The 7,798-nt window shown below is 35.3% G+C and overlaps 1 protein-coding gene across 1 annotated transcript in view; it reads left to right on the top strand.

Moving 5' to 3' along the window:
* Window positions 1-7,798, top strand: part of ZNF569 (zinc finger protein 569) — a 108,172-nt gene that overhangs the window by 96,734 nt on the left and 3,640 nt on the right. The window lies entirely within an intron of this gene.

Below are 7,798 nucleotides of genomic sequence, written 5' to 3'. Positions count from 1 at the left end.
ACCAAGAAGAAATGGTGCAGATCATGGTGCTTCCCAACCTTTATCATGGCACGAAGAGAAAATGGTAATATTTGTATGGCACACTGGAGTTGTATAAGTTAGGGTGTAGATTATGTTGATATAATAAAGACCCCAAAATACTGTGACCTAAATATCATACATTTCTCCCTCATGTAAGAGTCTAAGGGTGAGCAGTCCAGGACTGGTGGGATAGCTCTGCCTTCCTGAACAAGTAGTTTCCATCTTTGGGGCAAAGATGAGTATTAAAATTCTCAATATCTCCCAGCAAATAGGGTAGAGGAAGGGCAGATAAAGCAGGCACAGAAATGATAATCATCCCTTTTGCTTACATCTCATTGGTTGGGTAAGATGGACTTCATAAAAATAAAAATTAACTTTTGTGCATCAAAAGACATTATCAAGAAAGTGAAAAGATAACCGACAGAAAGGGAGAATATTTGCAAATTATGTATAGGATAAGGGTCTAGTATCCAATATATATAAATAACTTTTTATGACTCAACAATAAAAAGACAACCCAATTAAAATTTGGGCAAAGGACTTGAATAGACATTTCTCCAAAGAAGATATACAAATGGCCAACAAGCACACAAAACAATGCTTAACATCATTAGTCATTAGGGAAATGCAAATCAAAACCACACGAAGTGCCACTTCACATCCACTAGGATGGCTATAATTCTTAAAAAAGGAAAATAAGTGTTAGGATGTGGAAAAACTGGAAACCTTGTATACTGCTGGTGGGAATGTAAAATGCTTCAGCTACTGTAGACAGCAATTTGGCAGTTCCTCAAAAAGTTAAGCACAGAATTACCATATGATTCAACAATTCCACTCCTAGGTATATACCCAAAGAACTGAAAACAAGTACAAGTACACACATGTTCACAGCAGCACTATTCACAATAGCCAAAAGGTGTAAATATCCCAAACATCCAACAATGAACAGATAAACAAATGTGGTACATACATACAGTGGAATATTAGTCAACCATAAAAAAACTGAAGTACAAATAATGCTTACATGGATGAACCTGCAAAACATTATGCTAAGGAAGCCATATACAAAACGTCACATATTGCATGATTCCATTTATATGAAATATCCAAAACAAATAAATCCATAGAGATAGAATGCAGATTAGTGGTTGCCTTAGTGGGGCTAAGGGGAGAATGAGGAGAAACTGCTTAATGGGTAAGGGGTTTTACTTTGGAATGATGAAAATGTTTTGGAACTAGACAGGTGGTGGATGAACAACATTGTGAATGTACTAAATACTACTAAATTGTTCACTTAAAAATGGCTATTTTCCCACAAGCTGAAAGTTAACGTGGCATTTCTGCTGAGCTGCTTTATGACCTAGCCGACAGCTTGCAGAGCATCTGTGCAGGGGGTGTGGCATCTTCGATTCTGTCTTCTGTTTAAACAGAGTTCTACTAGTGTTGTGAGCATTCTGTCATATCAAGAGTAACTGGATCCCTAACTCCTTTGATTACCTTCCTAACACCTGTGTACTGTTATAGACAACTGTGAATTCTGCTGTAGGGATGGTATATCCCTGTCTTCCCCTGAAATATGTGTTTGTTTTAAGTGTGAGTGAACAAGGAACTTTGCAATTTTTTCTTACATTCCATGCACCCAATTTTTAAATTCCCTATGTGATGTTTGTTCATCCTATAGAGAAAAAAAAATCTGTATCTGTGTATGTATTTTCTGTTGTGTCTCTTTGTGTCTAAATAAAGTTTATTGAGGATTAAAAAAATGGCTATTTTCATATTATGTAAATTTCACTTCAACAATTTTTTAAATGTGAATGGTGTAAACACTGCAATTAAACAGCAGAGATTTGCAGACTGAGTTTTAAAAACAATACCCAATTGTATGCTCTTCACGAGAAACACATTTTAAATAGAAAGACACAAATAGGTTAAAAGTAAAAGGATGGGAAAAGATATGCTATGCTAAGACTAATTAAAAGAAAGCTAGAGTGTGTATATTAATATCAGATAAAGTAGGTTTGGGAGCAAAGAATATTGCCAGGGACTAAGAAGTTCATTTTGTAATGATACGGGGATATATTAGTTAAGAGTACATAATAATCCCAAAGGTTTAGGCATTTAATACAAGAACTTCAAAACACATAAAGCAAAAGCCTATAGAACCAAAAAAGAAAAACAGACAAATTCACAATTATAGCCAGAGATGGCAAAACCCCCTCTCTGAAAACAATTGACAAGAGATAGTAGACTTAATACCTGTTTAATATAACCGGTATTAAAAGAATAGGAAATACATAAATGTACCAAACTACATCTGTTTATTTAGTATATGCTTGAGTTGACATTTACAATAAGTGGGAAAGGTGGATTATTTGTAAATGATGCTGAGAAATGGGGTAGTCATATGGGGGTAGAATGAGATTCTTATGAAAAAACTTAAAATGTAAGAAAAATGAAAGTACAGAAGGAGAAATCATGTGAAACATATTAAATTGTCTCAAGATATAGGCCTTTTAAATATGAATCAAAACTTAAGAGCCTTAAAAGAAAATATTGGTAAATTAGATAACGTAAAAATCAATTTTGCATGGCAAAAGAGGACTGTAAGCAAATTCAAAAAACAAATAATACACTGGAAAAAAATTTGCAGATCACATCATAAGAAGCTAACCTCCCTATTATATAAGTAAAAGGTCACTTTCCAATTGAATATTGGGCAAGAAATATAGACAATTCACAGAAAAGAAGCTTAAACCCATTCATAATAAGAAAAAAGCAAATAAAAACTACACTGGGATATAATTTCCCACTTATCAGATTGATAAAGATCCAGTAGTTTAATGGTTTGCCCTAACAGATGAGAAATTTATACTCAAAAGCTCAAAATACATATACTTTTTGAATATACATGTAACAGTTATAAAAATTGATTACATATGAGGCTATAAAGGAAGACTCATTCAATTCCAAAGAATTAATATAAACCTCTAATGTAATAGCATTAGAAACAAATAAAAAGACAGCCAAGAATTGTGAGTTAAAAAGGAACCCCTAAAATAAATTCCAGAACATGTGGAAATGCATAATGCAACAGCATAGGACAGACTACAACAATGAAAATGCTAAATGCCAAAACTGTAGGACACAACTTATGTAGTAGTGGGAAACATACAACTTAAGTACATTTTCAGGGAAAACAAAAAACTAAATTCTCAATTCAAAAATGTAGATTTGGAATATACAATGGAGTATTACTCAGCTATAAAAAGAAACGAAATTGAATTATTTGTAGTGAGGTGGGTGGACCCAGACTCTGTCATACAGAGTGAAGTAAGTCAGAAAGAGAAAAACAAATATCGTATGCTAACACATATATATGGAATCTAAAAAAAAAAAAAAGCTTCTGAGGAAGCTAGGGGCAGGACAGGAGTAAAGACGCAGACGTAGAGAATGGACTTGAGGACATGGGGAGTGGGAAGGGTAAGCTGGGACGAAGTGAGGGAGTGGCATGGACATATATACACTACCAAATGTAAAACCCATAGTGGGAAGCAGCCACATAGCACAGGGAGATCAGCTTGGTGCTTTGTGACCACCTAGAGGGGTGGGATAGGGAGGGTGGGAGGGAGACACAAGAGGGAGGAGATATGGGGATATATGTATATGTATAGCTGATTCACTTTGTTATAAAGCAGAAACTAACACACCATTGTAAAGCAATTATACTCCAATAAAGATGTTAAAAAACCCCACAAAAATGTAGATTAAGAGGGCAGAGCACACTCAAAAAAGAATTAAATGACAAACATAAAGGGCAGAAGAAATCAATAAAGAATTAGGAAAAATAAGAGAAAAGGATAACAAAACCAAGAGATAGGCTTTTTTGAAGATCAATGATCCGTAAGTTATGTAAACCTCTGTCAAAGCTGATAAAAATAGAAGAGCAAAGACGTAAATGAGAAAATGAGTAAGAATCCAAATGAAGTTAGAATAATTATAAAAGAATCTTATGAATGACTGTTTGCAAACAAATTTGACAACCTAAACAAAATGAATACGTTTCTAGAAAATATAAAATACCAAAGTTGGCACAAGAAACAAAATTTGAATAAATCTGATACACTGAAATAGTATAGAAACATCCCCTCAAAAGAAGAAAAAGCCTAAAGCCCAGATGGACTTACAAGTACATTTTAACTAAACTTTTGTAAATAGATTTGATGACCTATTTGATAAGAGTTAAACATGGTTAAAAAAATAAAGACCCACTTGATAGAAGGTCCAAATCATGAGGAAGTATAGAGATATAACTTCAACTCACCAGTAGTCAATAACAATAATGCAAACTAAAATATTCAAGGAAGATAAATCTAATCAAGTGTTTACAAGGACACAGAGGTGCTCTTGGGGAGAATGTAGATAGTTGCAGCCATTTTAGAAAGTAATCTGGTTGTACCTCATAACATTGTGCAAAAAAGTCCTTTGCACAATATTCTACAGCAAGTAGTCTAATCTAATTCAGGTCCACAAGGGAACACATACCAGGATGTTCTTTGTGCCAGCCAGGAGTTGTATGCAGAAATGAATAAATTAAAAGTAGTAAACATTTACTATGAATTACTATGCAAATGTTAGAAGCACTGAATAGCATAACAGCACTGTTCACAGAAGAACATGATCAATCCAAAATATGGTACTGAGTAGAAAAAAGTGACACTTTTATAGCATAATACCAATAATATAAATTTCAAACACACAACATGACTTATTTGATAGGGGATATATACACATTTAAGGATGCATACCAAACATAGCTGTGTATGTGCCCATGGGGGAGATTAGGAATTGGGAGCGACAGGGGAAAGAACCAAGAAGTGAGTGTTAGACTAAACAATTTTGGTAATATACTAGGAATTGAGGTCCAAAAATATAAATGCAAAATTTAAAAACCAAGAGCCATACCCTTCCTGGCCTCTATTTTAATAGAAGGCAGAGTCCTAACAGCCCCATATATCCCAACAGGGAGCTCTGAAGAGACTCTGGAGCTGCAGTTCCCTCTCCAGGACCAGAGAGAAGGGCTAGGAGCACTGCTGTTTGAGACTCCATACACTGGGAAACAGGACACAGGGGCTGAATTTGCAATTCTGTCTCATATAAGCAGCTGGCTCTCAGGCATGCAATTCAACTTCCTACTTAATTTCATCATTAATAATTGCCATGTTAACTTTTTACATATATTACAGTCAAGTAATCCTCACAAAAACGTGGAAGGCTGTAATTATTTTAGTTTTACAGATAACCAAACTGAGTCTGAAAGAAGTATAATCACCTTTTCAGGTTCTCCCAACTCAAAGACCTGACATCCATGTGAAGGTCTAACGCCAACATCTATACATGTGCCAATAATCAAAAGAGTGGATACTTCCACTACTCTTTCTGGAAGAACATGTGAGAAATTCCCCCACTCAAATGCCTTAAGAAAGCTGACCAGGAAAGTGACTCATTCTTCTGTCACTAAAGTAGCCTCAACTCATGGCTTCAAGCAATCTGCTTTTCTCTGTCATACAATTTGTCTCCCTGTCCCGAGCTCTGTGAATAAAGTAGGGTACAGCAAATATTTTAAGAATTAGAATCAATGTGAAATGATGCTCTAAAAAGCAAACATTTTTTCCAGCTGTCTCTAAAAGGGACCCAATCATAAGAGCAGCAATTTTGCCCCCAATTCATGTGCAGTCCTAGCATCCAAATACAGTAACTGCTAAAAGGGTACAGGACTCCATGGAAAATTTACTTCTATCAATACATCACATAAACCTTTGCACTTGCTCAGGAAGAGATGTCTGAAATACTTTTAAAAAGAAAGAAAACCTTCTATTAGGAGGAAGAGAGCAAGTGGAATTTTAACACACCTGAAGAAGCTTAGCCACATTTCCTTTTGACTCATTTACATCAATTGAGGCAATTTTAAATTATCAATTTTCAAATGGTTCTTTTTTAACAATGTTATTGAAACAATGTTCACAAATCCTAAAACAACTTCAAGTTTTATAGAGTAATTAATATATATTTCTTATTAAAATGAGCTCTACTGTGGGCCATCTTTTTCTTCTTGGGCAAGAGGAACGATAGAAAATAGAAAATATAGTATATAAGGAAAATGCAATCTTACTTTAGACTCTTTCTCAGGCCCCCAAATCCATCTAGCAAGACCTTTTGCTGAGAAAAATTATTGGAAAACTTCTATTTCTGATTTCATAACCTCTCTCTGTTCCTGACCAAGGTTCTTGGACTCCTTAATCAATAGAAATTGCTAAGAGGCCAGATGAGAAATTCAGGCAAGGCTTTATTGGGACTCATGCTGCAGCACAAGGGAACGAAAACAAGTAACAGATGCCCTTGCTCGCTCTTGGTGTGTGCATGGGGGTGTGAGTTGATCCCTAAATGGGGTGAGTGTCAGGCTGGAAGGGTGGCTTAGGTGGTCGGCCCACTTCCTTGGTGGTGCTGTGTGCAGGAATTATGTGCAGTACCCTGATTTTGCCCTCGACACCTCAGAAGTGGCAGTTGGGTTTTTGGTCTTTTTGTATCTTGTTGTTCATAATTTGCCCCAACTGCATATGCATGCAGTTATTTTTAGTCCTATATAGTTTTTTTTGTATTCTGTTGCTCCAAGAGACATTTGTCCAGGTGCATGCACTGTAGCAAAGGGTGCTAGATTCCAGGTCCCAGCTTGTCTCATTTCAAAAGTATATGCTTGTTTTCTCCCTCCCTAAATTCCTTGGAAGGTAGCTAACTTTGGACAGAAAATATTTAGGATGGGTCTGGAATATCCTATTATTGCCAGAAAGTAAAGTTGCTTGCAGAAATGTCAGGGCAATGCTGAAGGGAGCAAGGAGTTAGCTTAAAGTGGCCCCAATGGCTAAATTCTGATAATTTGAGCATCAAAAAATATATATACATTATAATTAAAATGTGTTAAGACTGTAGAAGGCCATGAGTTCATGAGACTAAAAAGAAAAATGTTAAAATGCAATACACAAATCCAGAGGCATAATGAGAATTTAGTAAGAACAAAGTATAAAACATATATATACACACACATACATATACATATATGCATTTCCTTTCCATTAGGTAGATAAGGCCTATACATGTGTATATGTGTGTACGTGTATATGTAGCATGAATAGACAGATCTCTCATCTCTCCCAGGTCTTCAATCAAAAGTTAACTTCAAAAGAGGCCTTCACTGGCCACACAATCTAAAATATCAACCTGGTCACCCAGCTCTTCCTTCATCTTTTTCTCCTTAGAAGTTACTCTCTTACATAGTATATGTTTTACTTATATATATTTTTTATTGTCTATCTTCTTCACTAGAAATTAGCTCTATGAAGGCAAGGATTTTTGTCTGTTTAACTCACAACTGTTACCTCCAAAGCCTGGATTAGAACAAAGCCTGGCACAGAGTAGGTGCTCAATACAAAAATTTTAAATAAAACACATACACATAAACACACAAATACAAACCTTCTACTTAAGCAAGAGTAAATAAAGAAAACTCTTCTATATGACAAGCAAAAACTGCATAAACTGTAACGAGGCAGAAAGATATGTTCAGCACAATAACCAGATTAAAAAAGAAATCCAAAAAGTCATTGTCATTGATCACATTCAACCAAGTGGAGAAGGTTTAACCAGTGTGTTCTAAATGGATTAGTTCATGTCCTAAAGATTATTAACTAAACAGACTCAAACTCTTATCTCTTAGGATAGGAAA

This window comes from Balaenoptera acutorostrata, chromosome 19, assembly GCF_949987535.1.
Source record: "Balaenoptera acutorostrata chromosome 19, mBalAcu1.1, whole genome shotgun sequence".
In the NCBI taxonomy this organism is placed as follows: domain Eukaryota; kingdom Metazoa; phylum Chordata; class Mammalia; order Artiodactyla; family Balaenopteridae; genus Balaenoptera; species Balaenoptera acutorostrata.
This window is presented reverse-complemented; position numbering and strand designations above follow the sequence as displayed.